Source organism: Ambystoma mexicanum, chromosome 10 (assembly GCF_040938575.1).
Source record: "Ambystoma mexicanum isolate Mex_15411 chromosome 10, UKY_AmexF1_1, whole genome shotgun sequence".
NCBI lineage: Eukaryota > Metazoa > Chordata > Amphibia > Caudata > Ambystomatidae > Ambystoma > Ambystoma mexicanum.
The window spans coordinates 1,294,180,474-1,294,201,793 of record NC_090932.1 but is presented as its reverse complement, the minus strand read 5'-3'; positions in this window follow the sequence as shown (position 1 = coordinate 1,294,201,793).

Genomic DNA, 21,320 nt, shown 5'->3' with positions numbered 1-21,320 from the left:
CCATGTTGTCATTGTCTGTCCCGCACAGAATCACCATGTCTTTGCGTATCACTACATCCTCAAGCTGTATCACTACCATGGTGCCTTTTGTGTCTTCCTTCTGGCACTGTAGTTGGAATAAGAACTCTAACACCTATCGGAACACCTCCCCTCTTATCCGCGGAACCCATCCTAGCAATATCGTGTCGCCATACAGGGTATATGGGCTGGCCTCGTAGTGTGATCTGTGCATGTGCTGCTAGGAGGAGCGCAGCCACTCGTGTGTCATAGATACCTAGCATTGAGCACACCATCCCCTTTTCCGTGAATGATATTGTGGCGTTCAGTTTGCTGAGCATCTCTTTCCCTAGTATTTTGAAAGGGGTGTCTTTGGAATACAATAGTGGTCATACAAAGTGCTGCATCCCTATTGTTAGTGGTAAGACTCATGATACTGGAACCATCACTATTGCCTCAGAGAAGCCCTGCGTATCCATCACGTTGTTTGAGAGCGGGAATCCCCCATCCTTTATACAAGATTTGGTTGCTCCTGTATCTATGAGAAATGAGAACTCTCTTGGTCCTATTTTCACTGCTACCTCTGGTTCCTCTTCAGGGCCATCGGTTACCGGAAGGACTGGACACACTCGAGATGTCTGCGGGCCCACCTATTGTTGTGGGTTGTTCTGTGGGAAAGGGAAAGGATTTCCTCTGACAACAATGACCCCTGTGTAGTGAGATATCACGTGTTGTTCTGACACCACTGTACTTCCCACAGCTGATGCTGCCATTTGCATCATACTTGAAGGTATCATTCTACCATCCATCGGACCCCCTTGGGCCTGCTGCAGCCTCTGCGGTAGGGGTGGCTGCCCCTGCTGCAGTTGGGCTGGATCTGCTGCCACTGCTGTTGTGATGTGACAAACTCTTGCTGTTGCGCCATTTGGATTGCTTGTGCCTGAGCTTGTTGCCTGAAAGGGCATGTGCTCGCAAAATGCCCAATGTTCCTACATATGAAACATGGCCCAAAAGCCTGAATCCTGCTATTCGGTATCCTCCTCCTCTCCCTCGTTGGGGTACCCTCTCCCCATGGGAAAGTATCCTCCCTGGATGTAATACCCCTGCTGAGGAGTTCCCCACTGTGGCAACTGCTGTGGCAGCACATAACCCCCCTGCTATGGTGTGTTCCCCATGGTAAACCCTCCCTGTAGGGCGGGTGCCACGGTAGCAGAGTCATGTACAAGCATTGCCCCTTCCATAGTATACTGTGCCAATTTCTTTTGCACCAGTTTATTTTCTGCCTTTGCAGCGTTTTCTGCTGCATGTCTCTCACTCTCTTGCTTCCTTTTACAGTAGTGTACTATTGTTGCCTGTATCTCCGGCCATCCCTTCACTTCTATTCCTACAATTTTCTCATCAGTCTGAATTGTATCCTCCCCGACAGCCATTCCTTTCGGTCACGTTTGTCCCCATCCTCCTTAGTCTTTCTCCTTACTGTGAGAAACCTGAAGGTGTCTCCTTGACTAGTCCCGGGGGTCTGTCATCGAGGTGGCCAGGACACGGCCATCGCTATTGGATCCAGTTCCTGGGGGTGGACCAGTGAGGGAGGATCACCTAGATGGGGAGTCCTCAGGGAGTGAAAGTGGGACACCGACGAGTGAGATGCGGTATCCCCCCTCTTTCAACACCTTGTCCCCATCCTACCACATAGGATATTCAAAAATACTGCTGCCCCTTTTCCGACGCAAACACTTTCACAAACCACAGATAACGGACTAGCACCCGAGCAGTTCACCTGACATGTCCCAATGCAAGGGTCAGGCAAAGTCAGGCAATTGGCCAGAACCACACACCCCTGACAGCTCTTTCCTTTCCTCACAGGGATAAAAGGTGGAGCAAAAGAGCACAGTACGAGCATGGTAGACCGCATGACGAGACAGCTATCAAGGCCCAGCAGCTCCAGAGGAGCAGTAAGACGGTGTGAAAGGAGAGGGTGATAAGGAGAGAAGCGACCTTGCCCTTTCTGAGCCAGGCCTGTGAGACCTCCATAGAAGGAATCGTAAGACCACAAACAATAGCCCAAGTGTGTTGCAGAAGATGTTAATGGTACATGGAGTGTGCCTACGCTGATAAGCAGGACAGATGGAGAGCCTGCTACCATGTTACCAGCCTTGACACCGGATACAAAGAAAGCCAAGCGGTTCATCACAGTCGAGGGGAGAACCGATAAAGAAATGGAACTGTGTTGAATGAATGTCGCAGTGGCAAAGTTCAAAGAACTGCAAATTGTAAAGGGAAGACCAGCTGCAGAGTGGATAGGCACCACGTGGGTGTTCACTCAAGAGACTCTGGTTGTTCCTGTGTTGATTGAAACCGCAAATACCAGAAGGCTGTAGCTGAGCTGTCAAGACATGTCAAAATGGTCATACAGAGTTCAAGCCAAATACCCGTACAGTCGAAGGTTTTTGCCCGACAAACTATTGAAAATGCAAAGTGAATCCTGCATTAAGAAAGAGCAACAGGAATTGAGAGGTGGCCAGAGTGAACCCGAAGGAGTGATTCCAATAGAGGGGCGAAGTCTAAAATCCCAAGAAACAGTGTGTTGACAAAAGTGAACCCAGAAGAGGGATGTCCACGGAGGAGAACTGTTTAAAATGACATTAAGATTTGTGAATGCCAAGGAGAAGATATCTTTGCAGAAACCAGAGTGTACCCAACAGAGGGAGGCAAGCAGTCGAGAGGGGTCTGCGCCCGGAAGAGGGGGACCCAGGGGTGAAGGCATCACCCAGTGTACATTTGAAAGAGCATTACTGAGTATAAACCGGAGTGAACCCGACGGGAGTGAGGCTGATATTGTGGAGGGATCTATGCCCGGAAGAGGGCGACCCAGGGGTGAAGAATCATCACCTCAAGAGTAAATCTAAAGGAACTTTTTGTTTGTCACATTTGAATCTATCTGGCCCTCGGCGCAAGAAAGTCAAACTCCAAAGGTCCTGATAGCGATAAGAACTTTAGGATCTGAGACCCAGAAGAGGGAGATCCAGGGGGCAAAAAGCAATCGCCCATTGTCCATTCGGAAGGAACCTTTTCTTTCTTTATTTGTTTTGCATCAGATCCTTGAAGGCAAACGATTTTTAGGAGTAAAGAGACTTGCCCATCGACAGCCTTGATACCTGAATCGGAACTGTCATCTCATGCTGGGAAAGCTCGAGTGTATATTGTGCCCCAAAGTCCCAGCTTATCCTGTGCTTAAAACGTGGGGCAGGAAACCTGGCTACACATCCTGACTTATCATTTATGAACACTTCCCTCTTTCTTTTGAAACCTATCCCACACTCTTTGGTATTTAGTTGTAAGGTTTGGAAATAGTCATTTTTTGGATAGGCCCTTTTCATTTGACACAACACCACTAGGACTGGCTTATTTTCATTTGATGGTCGAAGCTTGCTCCCATTACAGATTTAGGTTTAGTTTAGGTGTTTTTCCAACCTGCATACAGTTTAATAAACACCCTTGAACTGTGATCACTTGTGTCTGTTTTTACTGTTGCCACTATGAGTTCTTTACATTACCTCCTGTTCGATCACCCTCTCTGCTTCATTAAATAATGCATCCACTTGTTGTGTGTTCTTCTCGATGTCCGACAAGTATGTTCTCTCCCCCTTTTTGTGTGCCTCATCCCATCGTGTGTCTTTATCCTTTTTTGCCGTATCATCCCTCTTTCCTCCTCTGGACTGTCTCGCTGCAGGTTTGTAAACCCTGCCATTGGGCTTAATGTCAGGTAGACACAATGGGGTGGTGGTGGATAGCTCGGTCCGTCCTCTGTCCCCTCTCCCTCCTTCTTCATAGGCTCCCCCCTTCTTTTCAGCATACAATTTCCAAAGCCCCAATATATGCTCCCTGCTCTTTAACTTTGAGCCTTTGTACTTTGTTAATAAATATAAAAACATGTTTTCTATTATTTTACTATCAAACTTTCCCGCCCAGGGCCACGCATGTAAACACTAACCTGCAGTCTACTGGACCCACTGAAAGTTATAGTTTAGTATCTTATCGGGATATTGGGGCAGCTCATTACACATATGGTTGAGGGGGCTATCTTGATAGGCCATTATCTCCTGCATTTGGGCCGCCCCTCTTCTGTACCCTAATTACCCTAGGCACCCCCTTCCACTTCTACTTTCCTTCCCCTTTTATACCTCTCTCTCTCTACAACACCCGCATTCGCCCTCATTTCTCACTTTCACTCTGGCCCTCTCCACATGCCCACCCACGTACTCTCATCATCAGACACACCGCCCTTCTCCTCAGGCCCATCCACTCCTTCTGGGTTAGTAAGTCAACAGCCTTCTCCACGGGCTCACCTTCCTCTATGTTAGTAAAGGTAGCCGCAGAGTCACCTCCATTCCTCTTGCTCACACCCACCGATACAATGCCAAGCGCACTATTATACACCAGGTACCTGTTGGCGATGACTTTTCCACCTGGGCCAACACCCAAAAACAAAACAAACACTTAATACCACATACACGTCCCTCTCTGCCACTTGAAATTGCTTCTTCAACCACACAACATAATGACAACCGTCTCCCCTAAATGACACAACTATACAGTTGCCAATGCTACGCGCAATTCCCATCTGCTCGGGTCTGCCAATCACTACGCACCCCTGCTACTCTAACACAGTGGTGCCAACACACACACGCATTTCCACTCCCTATGGGGCAGCGTGTTCTAAAATCTACGACTAGTACGGGCAATCACCCTCACACCTTGAGGATACGTCCTTAACACCATAAAATGCAGTCCCTCCCTGTACCAAGGGCATGCAACAGTAATACTCATGTCTCCTAGAGATCCTCGAGCCCCCCCCTGGCACTGAGCCTCCCGTGTGGGCTCACTCCTCCCCCTGAGCAGGCGCAGGGCTCGGGACTAGGCAGACCTTCATGAACTCAGCATCTGCAGGGCCTTCTCGGTGTTATGCGTAGAACAGGTCTACGGTCGCCTGGACCCGTGCCCCTGGACCAAGAGAGCAGAGCCAGTCCCGAGCCTCAAACTAGGATTTACCAAAGCAAAAGCCCAGTGACTACTGAGCAAAAGCCATGTCCAGGCCACCAGCGTCTCTCCCCTCCGGGCTCACATACCCCAACATAGGATTAACAGGAGCCCCCCTGCCTCCCCAACATAGAACTGACCTTAACATGTTCCCCCCCTCCTTTCCGGGAGGGACCATACAGAATGAGTAGATATAAAGTCAACTTCGTCTCCCCTACAAAGACGGGCCAAATGTGGCACAAACTAACAATTTCACTGATGCACCTCCTTCAAACAAAACATTGATGCCATGATCCAACCCTGCCCGATAATTCAAGAAGAGACTGGAACCCCATCAACCATTAGAAGCTCTAGGGAATACGGGGGCAATTCTCCTAAACTTTCTGTTGCCCCTAACTCTGCGCCTCTCGTGGTGATCATTCTGTTCCTAGGGCCCGCTAGGGTTTCTCATGATGAACATGGGGTGTATCTGCACTCGGGCTTCCAAGGAGCTCCTGGGAGACTCTCTGTATATCGGCCTCTGTGACCAGGGCGTATTTGTAGCCCTCAAATTCAAATGAAAGTGAAAAGGGGTAGCCCCACTGTTAGGCAGAAACCTGTGCAGTTCCCTTAAGGACCACTGCAAAAGGCTTAAGACTACAGGTGTTGGCAGTAAACCCAATTGGTAGCAGTCTGTACCACCCAGATTTACCTGGTAGCTGTGGCTGAGCAGCCAGACTTCTCTCAAGAAGAGTTAAGACAGTATATAGATTATACAAGATAGGTACCAAAATACAGTAGCACAAGCAAACACTGACCAGAGCTTTGGTATCAAAGTTTATAATTATTTATTTAAGAACACACTTTATAAAATACACTAACACTAATATGGCAAGCAAGTTCAAACAGTCACTATTACTATATATACATCCCTTATTAGACAAGTCTTAGTTAACACCACTTATTTCCAGACAGAGGTGAGGGCTTAACTGAAGATGGCACTCCAATAAGTTATCAAAAAAGGGAGGGAAAAGGCAGAAATTAGAAAAGCACACAACACTAATACTTTTAGAAGTACCCCAGCAAGGCAGGAAAGTCAAAGTCTACTTGTGAGCAAAAAGTTCATAGGCCAGAGGAGTTGGAGTCACAGAAGCGAACACAAACGCCATTTTGGAACCAAGTTTCAGCAAAAAATACCAACCGGTGAATTTATATTAATTTAATAAACCAGCGGTATGTTCGAGGTTATTTTAAAAAGTGGTAGCCTCAAACAATGGGAAAATCCCATAGGAATATATCCGCGGTCGAATATAAAAAGTAGTATCCACTGCCACCAGCCAAAACTCGACGAGGGGGGACTGCACAGTGCCCCCTCGAAAAACAGACCCAGGGGCAATCTAATTACCCCTACCAGTACTTCCACAGTATGATGGTTTGTACTGGTTCTGTTCCCAATTTAAGACTAGTAAAGTCAATGGTGACTTTACATGCCCTGGGAGACAGTAGTCAGTCCCAGGGTATGGAGTCTATGTTCTGGGGGTCACTATGACACCCCTGTGTTACTGCACTGAGGGTGCTGTGTAACACACTTATCAAAAACCACATGAAACCCTATAGAGTAAAAGACCCCATAGCCCAGTGGTATTCAAACTGTGGGTCGCGACCCCCTAGGGGTCCGCGGGTGCATCCCAGGGGGGCCCTGAGAGCTCAGCATGAAAAAAGATTTTTTTTTTTTTTTTTTTTTTTTAGATTGGAAGAAATGGGCAGGGGTGGTTCCCACATGGGCGGGCTGAAGCATGAAACTGTCTCAGGCAACAATGAAAAAGTGGCCCACAGTTGTAAATGGATATTCATTCCTTTAGTCACAGACTGGGCCTCATTACTACTATGGCGGACCAGTAACAACGGTGCTGGTAAGCTACCGGCACCGTTGCTACCGTTCCGCCATAGTAAGAGTTGTGCTCGTGGGTGCTTGACAGCCCCCGCCAGGTCTGACCTCAGCTCGTCGGATGCACCGGCACCGTTATTAACGGTGCCGGTGCATCCGAGCTCCCCCTTCCCATTTGAGCCATATGGGGCTCAAATGGGAATGGGGATCTACCGGCACCTTCGAAAGGGCAATTATCATGTCCGCCTAACTCGGCATGACCTAGTAATTGCCCATTCGCGGGTGCCAGACCCGGATGCAACTCCAGTGGCAGCCGTGCCGGTTTTACCGGCACAGCTACCGCCAGAGTAGTTATGAAGCCCACTGTTTCAATAGTACCCAAAGGGGTGCTTTGTGTTAAAATGTAAGTAGATTGTGATATATTCAGCAACAATGGTCAACATTACTAACTGCATAGTGGCCCCTCACCCATTATGGAGGAGCTAAGGAGCCAGCCCAGTGAAACAGTGAGCACTCCCTCAGCTGCTTTATCCAGCTAATGGAGTGCTCCTGGGCTGGCTGAACTGTCAAAGGGAAACACTGTTTCCCTTTGACAGTTCAGTTTAGTTCCCCAGCCGCACATGCTCACTGAGCCATGCAAGTGCTGGGGCGTTTTGCTTCGCCAGCATTGCATAGCTCATTGGAAATGCTGGCTGGGGCACTGCATGTCTGTATGTCCGAGGGGGAGCTCCTGCGCCTCCTCGCACATACGGACAGAGCAGCTGGAGCAGCACCCACACACAGGCCAATGCAGAAGGTACGTTTATGTTCATTGTTTTTATTTAAACATGTGTATGGATGCGTTATGAGTGAGTGTATGGTGATGGATGCTCATGTGAATGATAGAGTGATTGCTGTATGAATGTGCAGCGCCTTGCATATACATATAATCATGTTCATTGTGTTAGGACCAGTGGGGCCCAGGGGACAGGGATGGTATCTTTTTACCGGACATCTATCATTCAAAACCCTCTGCCTTGTCCACAAGGCTTTCTGGGGCCTCGGTCCAAAATACCTTCAGCTATTCCTCCGCAAATACCTCCCCTCTCGAGCTCTTCACTCCTCTACCTCCAACTCCCTCAGGGTCAGTTGTTTATCAAAGAAACGAGCTGGGGGTAGATCTCCGTCTTCGGCTGGGGCCTCCCTCTGGAACAGCGCCCTGCCACTCTAAAACTTGAGGAGAACCATCTTTCTTCCTGCACTTATCAGACCTACCCTGTCTGCTGCCTTAAACGTAGCACTTGCAAATTGCTGGCTGCACTACCAATGTTTGTTGCCTTTATTATTTATTTATTGTTATTTATCTGTTTCTCCTCTGCTTCGCACTTTCCACTTCTCCCCCCTTCCATGCACTTTTCCCCTCACACTTGCGCGTTCTCAATGTCACTGGGCCTAGTAAGATCGCTGTTTTATTCTCCTCTGTTCCCCTCCCTTGCCTTGTCACGCTCTGAAACACTTGTGTACGAGCGCGATAGAAATAAAATATCAATGCCTGCCCCCTGGACTACCAGCAACAATTGCAAACTGTTTGGCTATTTACCCATTTTTTGTTAAAAGTATGCTCTACAATGCAACATTTTAACCTATTATTTAAAAAAAAATTCACAGGGGGAAACCCCCCCGAACCTCCCCTTAATGCCCCTCCACTTAAAAAAGATTCACCAGCCGCCACTGGCCCTCAGACTGTGTTGGGAACGGGATGGGGGAACCGAGGGACTATGGTGGGAGCACAATGGGCGGGAACCATGGGATAGTGATGGGAGCAGAGTGGGGAGAGCCCTGGGTGTGTGATGGGGTGGGGAGAGACCAGCGACTGGGTAGGAGTGGGATGAGGGAGCCCAGCGACTTTGATGGGAGCAGGTGACGGCGCGCAATATATACTGTCCATTTGGCATTTCTGGGGGGTCCCGACCTGCCCAAATTTTGCTCAGGGGGGCCCTGGCCAAAAAAGTTTGAAGACCACTGCCATAGCCCATTAAACACATTACTAAGTCAAAGGATATCTCAAATCATGTCTAAGAGTGGGAGAAAAAGAGTCTCACTCTTAGCAGGAGAAAAATATAAACCCCAAAAATCCAGCAAAGCTGCTGGGGGACTCACTAGGTTTGGGAAATTAGTCTTAACAGAGAATTCTCCCTAACACCCACCTATATTTTACACCGTTGGATTGTAGCATTTTCGTTAGTGGGGCACACAGGCAGCGCCTCGCCAACTTAAGGGCCGACAAATCCTGACAGATTGAAATTTGCGCATTTTACTAGCTAATCGGGCCCTTCCTCCAAGCAAGTTCCAGGATTTTGTTCTTTTCTGTGAGATAGTGAAACTTCACCAGGACAGATCTGGGACCCCTGCCAGAGGCTGCTGCCCCGTGGGCCCTGTCTATATTCGGTGCATTGGTGTTGGCGCTGTCAAAGAGTTTCCCAAATACCGTGTTGACCGCCTTGATGATATCCGTTTGCGTTTCGCCCTCCTGCTCCGGAAAACCAAGGAATCTTAGGTTACATATTCGCTCACTATTTTCCAAGTCATCCAGTTTTTGGATGCATTTCTCCTCCCTCCTCTCCAATTCAGCGATACGTATTTCAAATTGAGTTTCAAGGAGGTCAATAGAAGCGCTGTTTGCCTCCAAGGCAAAGGGTTGGACCCGGTCATCCATGGTATTCCTAAATCCACGGATTTCCTCTAGTAAGGCCGGCATGCCTTTGGAAACTGCAGTCGCATCCATCGAATCTGGTTGGGCCGAGGCGGCCATGTTGGAGAGTAAAGGTTGCAGAGTGGGCAAGCGCCGAAACTTCTGGAGGGATTCCACCCTGTTTATGGAGCCCCTGCCAACTTGCGGGCTCTGACCAGGTAGCTTTTAAGATTCCTGCAGAGTGGGGCGCCCCCAGCCACCTAAGTATGTGTTGAGACGGACTGGCATGAGAGCACCGATCCGATGCAATCCAGAGAAGAGGCCAAGTTGCATGAGCGAAGTACCCCTAGGGACTCATGGACTGGTGGGTATTGCCAAAGACTGCTTTGCCCTCGTAGATTCTTCAAGATAGGGTGAAGCTCAATGATCACTTGGAACACCAAAGAAGAAGAAAGAGAGGCTGACACAGCTGCTCTTGGCAGGGGGGCCTGACATCTTGCGGGAGGGCAGGAAACACCCGGTGCCAAGGTCTGTGGTGCTGGCCCGATGGGTCTGAGCGCAGTTTGCCTTAAGGGACACACCCTCAAGGGCATGGGCCACAGGACTAGTTAGCAGCCGCAGGGTCCAGGCCGATCCCCAAAAAAACAAAAAAACAAAAAAATCAATAATAATAAAATACATAAATAAATAGATCAAATAAAAACACCTCTCCAGGGCCCAGGGACCACACTCCCGGTCACTGGCAGCAGATGGTTGGCCCAGCCGACGGTGAAGGGAGATCGGGACAGAAGAGAGATCCGGACAGAATAAGCACGTTTGTTTGAGGTGACTACAGTGCCATTTTTGGGGTATGTGTTGACCCCAGAAGGGATTAAGGTAAGAGTAGTGGTGGAGTGGCCAGTGCCTAGGAAGGTGAAGGATGTGGAATCTTTTTTGGGATTTTCCAATTTGTATTTTTCTGACACTGTGGCACCAATTACAAGAATGTTCAAGAAAGGAGTTAAGTTTGAGTAGGATGAGCAAGCAGGAGAGGAGTTTGAGTATTTCAAAAGGGCATTCACAAGACATCCTGATACAGCTAAGGCATTTCAGGTGGAAACAGATGCCTCGGGCAATGCAGTTTGTTTGTTTGTTTGTTTATTTATTTGTTGCGCGCCGGACCCTCGAGTAGCAGGGCGCATAAGACAAGGAGGTTTACAACTTAGATGCAGAAAGGTTACGGTTACAACATATGACAGAAAAACAGGAGATTTTGGCTCCACAGGGTGAGGCATGTACAATACAGAAAATGCGCAGCCACACATTCAATTTATAGCTAACGTTTGCATAGTAACAGAGCAGTCTATAACAGGTGAAATGCATGTAGTGGTGGGTGGGAGAGTGACCGTTATATGGCATTTTCGGTAAGCCATCTTATAGTGTTTGTTCTGAATTTGTTGAATGTTAGGTCAGATCTAAGTGCCTGGGGTAGGGAGTTCCAACAGTAGAGCTGCCTTGACAGGGAAGCTGGAACCTCCGATTGTGGTTAGTTTAAATCTGGGCACTAAAAGGGAATTAGGGCTGAATGTTCTGGTGAGCTTAGTAGGGTTTTTTCTAGTAAATCGTTCTATAAGGTATTGGGGGGCTTTGTTGTTTAGGCCTTTATGGATGAGGGATGCGGTTTTAAGGTTGACTTTTTCTTGGGTAGAGAGCCATTTGTGATTGCGTCTTATTTCAGAGATATGTGCTCTTCTCGGGATGCTTAAGGCCGCTCTGAGTGCATTGGTTTGGAGCACTTGTATTCTGTTGATTATTTGTTTGGAAGTCCCTATAAAGAGGGAGTTGCAATAGTCTAATTTTGATAAGATGAGGGCTCTAGCTAGGATAAGACAGCTGTCTTCTGATAAGAATTGTTTACCGGCTCGTATTAGTTTGCATGTATAGGCCGTGGATGAGGCCAGTGAATTCACCTGTTTGGTAAAGGAGAGAGCGACCTTAATAGTGTTCCCATCGATGATAAATGCAGAATAGTTTTGGTTGAGTTTAGAGATTTTGCCCAGGATGATAAGATCTGTTTTGTCATCGTTCAAGCAAAGGCCGTGGTTGGCCATCCATGCTTGAACGATGCTATAAACTCTGTTCACCAAAGCCAGATCTTCCCCATAATCCCTGGTAAGTGGTAGGAGAATCTGGGTATCATCTGCATAGTTAGTGTAGGTGATACCCAGATTGTCAAGATCGTCAAAGAGTGGCTTGGTGAAGATGTTGTAGAGTGTTGGCGAGACGCATGATCCCTGGGGCAATTCGCAGGTGATGGGTATCATGTCTGCTGCCGCTGAAGGGGAGAATTCCCTCATGGTCCTGTCGCTGAGGAATGATTGTATCCAGACTATGGCCTCTCCTGAGAAGTGGGTCGCCGAGTCCAGGTGATTGCATAGGACTTTATGGTCCACCAGGTCAAAGGCGGCTGAGAGGTCTAGTAGGAGGAGGAGAGCTACTTTGCCCTCGTCTCTGAGTGAGTCTATTTGGGCCTTCAAGTCAATAAGGTCAGTCTCTGTGCCATTTAAGGGTCGGAAGCCGGATTGGCGGACGCCAAGGAGCTGGTTCACCTCAAGGAAGTTCTGAATTTGGGTGTAAGCTACCTTGTCTAGTATTTTTAGTAGAAAGGGCACCGTGGTGATGGGCCTGTAGTTTGTGGGAATGTTAGGATCCAGTTTGTTTTTTCAATAGGGGGAGTACCCAGGATTCCTTTAGGTTACGTGGAATGGTGCCTGTGGTAAAGGGGGCTTTGATGAGTTTTGTGATAAAGGGAGCTAGATCTCTAGCAGCGTCCTTGATCAATTGTGCTGGGCATTGGTCTCCTTTGCAATTAGATGGTTTGAGAGCCAGAATAGTTTTCTCTACTTCAGTTACTGTGACCTTAGAGAAGCTGAATTGGGTACATTCATTGAGTTTGGGTGTAAGGATTTTATCCCTGGGGATTTGGGTTTTGGCTGGTAATGAGGCTTTCTTTAGTGCAATTTTAGTTTGGAGGTTGGATACTTTAGTGGTGAGAGCCAGCTGTATGTCAGTGCACCAGGTTTTATCTTTGATAGAGTCATCCTGTACAGCGATAGGCGTTTCCAGTTCTTTTAGGATGGAAAAGAGCTCCTTCATGCTAGAATTGGCTTGGGTAATCCTATTGTTATATGTTTCTTGTTTGGCCAGGATGATGTCCTTTTTGTATTGCTTAGAGATGTTTGTTAGATTGGATTTGTTTTCAGCGGTAGGATGCAAGTTCCATATTGTTTGGCATTTTCTTTTTTGTAGTCTTAGGTTTTTTAGGTGGGGAGTAAACCAAACGTTTAGGTGCTTTCTTGGTTTACTATTCCTAAATTTAAGCTGAGCGACGCTGTCAAGAGCGATGGTCATGGCATGATTGAATTCCTCCACTAGAAGGTCTGGATCAGTATCTTCTGCTAAGGAGTTAAGTTTAGGTAGGATATGGGGCAAGATATGATCTGCTGTAATATTTTTCTTATTTCTAGTTAGAGTGGGTACGGCTGGGGGGGGTGTTGGAGCTATGGGTCTTTTAGTGTTGATAGTGAAAGAGATTAGATGGTGGTCCGTCCATATTTGGGGGGCAATAGTTATTATGGAGGGGTTACAATTGTGACTGGCGATCCAATCAAGAGTTCTCCCTTTGGCATGGGTGGGAGTATTCACCTTCTGCGTGAAACCTAGTTCTGCTAAGGTGTTGGCTACTGCAGTGGCCTGGTGATCATTGATATCATTGTAACCTAAGTTGAAGTCTCCTAGCACTAAAGTTTGTGAGGAGTTTTTTAGCTTCTCAGAGATAACAGTCGTGATATCTTCGTTAAAGGAGCTGATAGGGCCTGGGGGTCTGTAGAGGAGATGGATGTTTAATGTTTGTGAATTGGCAGTGGGTAGTTTGATGGAAAGAAATTCACAAGATTTAAGGTTGGGTGTGGAGGTGATTCTCATGGATAGATTAGTTTTGGCGATAATCGCTATTCCCCCACCACGTGCATCTGGTCTGTCAGCTCTGAGGATCATATAATTGTCTGGGACTGCTAGAGTAAGTGCAGGACCTGCTGCATCGTGGAGCCACGATTCCGTAATGGCGATGAAGTCAAGGCCATTTTCCCGTATAACGTCAGCTATGTCTGTAGCGTGAGCGACTAACGATCTGGCATTAATTAAAGCAGTTTTTAGGTCGGGTTCTGGTGGAACTATAGACAGCAGTTTGGCAGTAGGCTTATTTCATTTAGGTTGAGGTTTACGGCTGTGGGGGTCGGTAGTTTCTAGAGGTAGAGGTAGTTTCGGACGAAGGTGGTCCAGGTTAATGTTGTATTTATTAATGGGTTCGAATATTTTAGGAAGTCGAGCCCGGAGTCTATGGTTCCTCTGTGCTAAGATGCAAGGGGTTGTGAGTATTGACTGTATGTGGACTCCTGGGTCCTCGAAAGGCTGGAAGGTTAGCAAGGTGATGTAGGCAGTGGTAATGAGTATAATTATCAGATTATGGAGTGATACTCGGAGTGCTAGGTTAGGCATGTAAGAGTACATAGTGTTACTCCTGGTTAAGCTAGGGCCTGTTGTTCCCTGCATTGATCGAGTATTAGCAATGGCAGGGTAGGCTATGTGTAGGGAAGATGGACTAGATGCAGCAGTTAGATACTAGGCTAGATGCAGCAGTTAGATACTAGGCAAAGCAGGCTAGGAACATCCATCAAGTAGTAAGCTCAGATATTAGGCTAGATGCAGCAATCAAATACTGGGCTAAATGCAGCAACACATATTAGGCAGAACGCAGCAATCAGATATTGGGCTAGATACAGAAATCAAATATTAGGCTAGATGCATCAATCAAATACTGCGCTAAATGTAGCAACAAATATTAGGCTGAGCGCAGCAATCAGATATTGGGCTAGATACAGCAATCAAATATTAGGCTAGATGCATCAATCAAATACTGGGCTAAATGCTGCAACAAATATTAGGTTGAACGCAGCAATCAGAATTAGGCTAGATGCAGCAATCAAATACTGGGCTAAATGCAGCAACAGATATTGGGCTAAATGAAGCAACAATTATTGGGCTGAACGCAGCAATCAAATATTAGGCTAGATGCAGCAATCAAATATTAGGCTAGATGCATCAATCAAATACTGGGCTAAATGCAGAAATAGATATTGGGCTAAATGCAGCAACAAATATTGGGCTGAACGCAGCAATCAAATATTAGGCTAGATGCAGCAATCAAATATTAGGCTAGATGCAGCAATCAAATACTGGGCTAAATGCAGCAACAGATATTAGGCTAAGTATAAACTATCAGATATTGGGCTGACTACAGTGATCAGGCAGTACAGAGTATGACACAGCTAGAATCAGATTTTAAACCTAATAGGTGGTGTAGTGCGGGAGATTAAATTGACTGTTTAGAAAAGATGCACATTGAAATATTAAGGCTGAACGTTATAGGCAGGTAAAGAGTACTTACAGTACTGCCACGAAGAATAGGCATTGGAAATACATGGTGCAGGGTCATGTAGCAGACCGCACAGTGCGCTAACTGGTTTGCTCATGTATGGGGCTCCAACACGGAACTTCGGTAGGGGCATGCAAGTTGGGAGTAGCGCTCCCATGCGCCGAACAGGTGCAAAACAGGGCCCTTAGCCACGGCCCTTCGCCGGAAGGGCTGCAGCCGGCTCCTTCCGCCTGCTGGCGGAAACGTACACAGAAGTACACAAAGGTTGCTAGGCAACGCTAATTGTTGCCGCGAGCGGGTTGTGGGCGGCCATTTCAGAGTGAGGCGTTTTCGGTTGCTGGAACTGCAGCAATGTGATGCACGGAAGGAAACGTGCTTAACAGTTCAGCATCTGCGGTCGGGTTTCTAACCTACTTCAGTGCAGGGCCAGAGTTGCTGTGGAAAGCCGTCTGGCATCTGGATGGCTGCTGGGGGGTTGAAGGCTGCTCCTGCAGCTTCAGATCGTCCCGGCGAGGTGGAGAAGGGCTCCTGCCCTCTCCGTGTGTAGGGTGGGAATGCTGGATCAGGCGCAAAACAGGGCCCTTAGCCGGGGCCCTTTGCCGGAAGGGCTGAAGCCGGCTCCTTACGCCTGCCGGCAGAAACGTACACAGAAGTACACAAGGGTTGCTAGGCAACACTAATTGTTGCCGCGAGCGGGTTGTGGGCAGCCACTTCGGAGTGAGGCGTTTTCGGTTGCTGGAACTGCAGCAATGTGATGCACGGAAGGAAACGTGCTTAACAGTTCAGCATCTGCGGTCGGGTTTCTAACCTACTTCAGTGCAGGGCCAGACTCGCTGTGGAAAGCCGTCTGGCATCTGGATGGCTGCTGGGGGGTTGAAGGCTGCTCCTGCAGCTTCATATCATCCCGGTGAGGTGGAGAAGGGCTCCTGCCCTCTCCGTGTGTAGGGCGGGAATGCTGGATCAGGCGCAAAACAGGGCCCTTAGCCGCGGCCCTTCGCCGGAACGGCTGCGGCCGGCTCCTTCCGCCTGCCGGCGGAAACGTACACAGTAGTACACAAGGGTTGCTAGGCAATGCTAATTGTTGCCGCAAGCGGGTTGTGGGCGGCCATTTCGGAGTGAGGCGTTTTCGGTTGCTGGAACTGCAGCAATGTGATGCGCGGAAGGAAACGTGCTTAACAGTTCAGCATCTGCGGTCGGGTTTCTAACCTACTTCAGTGCAGGGCCAGAGTCGCTGTGGAAAGCCGTCTGGCATGTGGATGGCTGCTGGGGGGTTGAAGGGTGCTCCTGCAGCTTCAGATCGTCCCGGCGAGGTGGAGAAGGGCTCCTGCCCTCTCCGTGTGTAGGGCGGGAAATAGTAGGAGCTATACTATCCAAACAAGATGAGGAGGGTATGATGCATCCCGTGGCCGCCTTCTCATGAAAATTGACCTCTAGCAAGCGCAATTATACAGTAGCAGACAGAGAACTGTTATCAATTAAGGAAGTTTTGGGGGAGTGGAGGCATTATTTTTGGGTGCAAGACAAACCATAACCATTTTCACAGATCATAAGAATTTTTAATATCTGAAAACTGCAAAAATGTTGAGTGCGAGGCCATTGCATTGGGTGCAGTATTTTGCTTTGTTTGAATACTTTATCACATATCATCCAGGGAAAAGAAATGGTAAAGCTGATGCATTGGGCTTCATTACGAGGTTGGCAGTAACCCGCCAGTGCCACTGGTGGGTTGCCGCCAAATCCGTAACACTGAATCCGGCGCCTGACTTCCGGTGCCACCATGTGCTGGATTTTTGAAGACCCCATTCCCATAAGACACTATGGGAGTGGGGAGACAGAAGTGCTGGCACCGTTGCTAACTGCTGCACCCACCAGGGTCAGACTTGTTGGGCGCAGTGGTCCTGGCAGGCAGACTCATAGTGTGGCGGTACAGAAACAAGGGTGCCAGTAAGCTTACCGACACCCTTGTTTCCGGACCGCCACACTTGTAATGAGGCCCATTGTCTAGATATCAGGAGGATGAACAGGTGTAGAGGGAGATACAAGCTATTATCCTGTCTGAGCAAGTAGTAGGTGCTTTGGAAGACTGGGGGTTGACTGAAATCAAACAGAATTTGACTCGGGAGAAGAAAGAGAAGTGGTGTACACACGTTCCACATAGGTTTATTTGGGAGGGTTTGCCGTATCAAGGAACCCAAATATATGTGCCTGTGGAACTGCAAAACCAAATCATGCAATGGTTACATGAGGGACCCTTAGCAGGACATCCAGGAATTGGTAAAACAGTAGAGCAGATACAAGGACACTTTTGGTGGCCCGAGCTGTCACAAATGGTGCAACATTGAGTGGGGAAGTGTGAGGTGTGTTCACGGAATAAGGCATCACATCAAGCCTAGAATGGATTACTTGAAACATTACAGATTTTGATTAGGCCATGGGATGATATTTCCATGGACTTTGTGATGGAATTGCCTAAGATTAAGGGACAGGATGCCATCTGGGTGGTGATAGATTATTTGATGAAGATGGATAATTTTGTACCTTGTAGGGGAGTGCCGATGACAGGGTGTTTTGCAGAGTTGTTTGTGCAAAATGTGGTGAAGCACATGGTTTATCATCTTCAGTGGTTTCGGACAGGGAGCCACAATTTACTTCAAAGTTTAGGAAAGCCTTCTGCAATCAATTGGTGTTAGGCAGAAACCTGTACAGTTCCCTTGGGGACCACTGCAAAAGATTTAGAACTACAGGTGTTGGCAGTAAACCCACTTGGTAGCAGTCTGTACCACCCAGATTTACCTGGTAGCTGTGGCTGAGCAGTCAGACTTCCCTCAAGAAGAGTTAGGCAGTATGCAAAGTATACACAATAGGCACTCAGATACAATAGCACAAGCAAACCCTGACCAGAGCTTTGGTATCAAGGTATATAATTATTTATTTAAAACCACACTTATTGAAACACTCCAGCACTATTATTGTAATTCACTCTAAACACAGTTACTATTATTATATATACCCTCCTTATTCCTTATCAGACAAGTCTTAGTTAACACCACTTATTTCCAGACAGAGGTGAGCGCTTAACTATAGATGGCACTCCAATAAGTTAACGAACAAGGGAGGGAAAAGGGCAGAATGTAGGAAAATACACCACACTAATACATAGGAACTCTTAAGCAAGGCAGGAAAGTCAAAAGTTACTTGTGAGCCAAAGTGCATAGGCCGGGCCCACTCTTGGAGAGAGCAGGGCACAAATGCACCCAAGATCACACAATGACAACAGGCTTAAAAAGTCTTGCAGGGAGTTCAGAAAGGTTTTAGTTAGGCTCAGAAAGGTTTAGCCAGGGTGTCCCAGGCTAACCCAGGGTCGAAAGCCGGGGGCTAAGTCTACCCCGTACAGTCGGTTGCAAGGGAAGCCAGGCGGAACACGGTACCTTATGTGAAAAGGAACCTCCAGCGGGGGCAGGTGTTCCTGGCAGCGGTTGCAAGTCGCGGCGTCGTCCAGAGGAAGAGAAGATCTCGACGTGGAGGAAAGATGAAGGTCGTTGCACTGCCAGGGAAGAAGCCAGCCATGGAGTTTTTCGGTTAAAGGTACTACCCTTTGATTCGCGGTAGTGGTAAAACATGGTATCCCGGTTGCCGGGGTGCTTGGCACGGGCAAGGCGGCCACGAGATGCTCCAGGAAGCAAAAAAGGAAGCAGACTGGTTATCCCCACCAGTCGAAGGAAGAAGACTCTCCGGGCTGGAGATCTCCTCTGTTGTTGAGAAAAATGGTGAGACGGTCAGCAGGGCTCCACCGGTGGTATCGTCGTAGCAGGTCGGCTCAGCTTCTCCCTCGTCGGATTCTTAGGTCCTGTGGCGACTTCTGAAGTTCCAGTCCCCAAAGCCCTGCTTTTATACAGAAAACCCCCATTCACTCAGCCTAGCTGTCACTCAAACATGCTAAGTGGTGAGCCGGGCGGCTCACCACTTGGTCCAATCAGGACGGAGTGCGACTTGAGTTGCCTAGGCAACTCAGTCCAGGGTGCCTAAATTCCCCTCCACCCCTCCTAAGTACCCCAGACAGAGTGGCACCACTTTGGGGGGCTTCTGTCGAGAAGCCCGCCAAAATATTGGAACAAAGGGCACAACTTGGGTTGGAGTCACAGAAGCGAACACAAACGCCATTTTAGAACCGAGTTCTGGCAAAAAATACCAACCGGAGAATTCATATTAAATAAATAAACCAGCGTTATGTTCGAGGCTATAGGAATTAAATAATTAAAGTTGGTAGCCTCGAACAATGGGAAATCCCATAGGGATATATTCGCGGTCGAATATAAAAAGTAGTATCCACTGCCAACAGCCAAAACTAGATCAGGGGGGACGGAGACGTGCCCCCTCGACTAACAGACCCCGGGGCAATCGAATTGCCCCGGCCAGTACGTCCACAATATGATGGTTTGTACTGGTTCTGTTCAGAATTTGAGACTAGTAAAGTCAATGGTGACTTTACATGCCCTGGGAGACAGTAGTCAGTCCCAGGGTATGGAGTCTATGCTGGGGGGTCACTATGACACCCCTGTGTTACTGCACTGAGGGTGCTGTGTAACACACATCACAAAAACACATGAAACCCTATGGAGTAAAAGACACCATAGCCCAATTAAACACATCTAGAATCAAAGAGACACCCTCAAATCATGTCCAAGAGTGAGGGTAAAAGAGTCTCACTCTTGGCAGGAGAAAAAAATAAACTTCAAAGCTGCTGGGGGACTCACTAGGTTAGGAAATTCAGCCTAAACAGAGAATTCTCCCTAACACTCGCCCCCCCAGACTAAGGGACAGGAGGATTTAATCCACTCCTGGATGAACCTCATACCTCTAGTCGATGACATACATCCTAGAGAGTCCATCAGCATTTTGATGGTGACACCCTGACCTGTGCTCAATGGTGAAATCAAACCCTTGAAGGCAGATTGACCATCTCAATAGTTTTGGATTTTCCCCTTTCATTTGCATCAACCATCTCAAGGGTTGGTGGTCAGTCTGAATGACAAAAGTAGAACCATACAAGTATGGCCTAAACTTCTTCAGTGCCCACACAATAGCAAAGCATTTTCTTTCGATTGTTGCCCGCCTTGTCTCAGGATCCTTCAGTTTACGGCTGATGAAGCAAATGGGGTGCTCCCTACCCTTCTCATCCAGTTGGCTAAGGACTGCACCTATACCTACATTGGAAGCATCAGTCTGTACAATGAAAGTTTGGTGGTAGTCATGAGCTCTTAGTAATGGAGCTTGGCACAGAGCTTTCTTCAGGTTTTCAAATGCCTGATTGCACTTCTCATTCCATTTTACCTTTTTAGGGAATTTTGGAGAGGAGATTACATTCAGTGGAGAAGCTATGGTCCCATAGTTCTCTATGAAATTCCTGTAATACCCAGTGAGGCCTAGGAAGGCTCTCACCTGGGTTTGAGTAGTAGGCGCTGTCCAATTCTGCACAGCTTCAATCTTGCTGAGCAGAGGCCTTATTTCTCCACCTCCTACCTCATGCCCAAGGTAGACCACTTTACTCTGTCCAATTTGGCATTTACTGGCCTTTATGGTCAGATGGGCCTGCTCAGGAGTATGCAAAACATGTCCCAGGTGGTTCACATGTTCCTCCCAGGAGTGGCTGAAGACTGCAATGTCATCCAAGTATGCCATGCAGAAGTCCTCCATCCCAGCTAGAACTTGGTTTACCATCCTTTGAAATGTAGCAGGTGCATTTTTCAGTCCAAAAGGCATAACCTTGAATTGGTATAAGCCAACTGCGGTAGAAAATGCAGTTTTCTCCTTGGCATGGTCTGTCAGGGCTATTTGCCAATAGCCTGACGTAAGGTCAAATGTGCTGAGGTACTTGGCTGCGCCAAGCCTATCCACCAACTCATCTGTCCCTGGCAAAGGGTGGGCATCAGTCTTGGTGACTGCATTAAGAGCTCTATAGTCCACACAGAATCTCAACTCTTTGGATCCTGCCTTTGGTACTAACACAACTGGGCTAGACCATGGGGTAGTAGAGGGCTCTATTACCCCGAGATCAAGCATCTTCTTGACCTCACCTTTGATGTGGGTTCTGAAATGTTCTGACATTCTGTAGCCTCTGCTTTTGACTGGCAACAGTCACCAGTGAGAATATCATGCTGGCCCCAAGGGGTCAAGCCTGGGGAAAGAGAGAACAGGGAGGCAAACTGATTTAACATAGATTTGCACTCCTCTTGTTGCTCAGGTGTCAGATCTGAAGAGAGATTAACTCCTTCAAC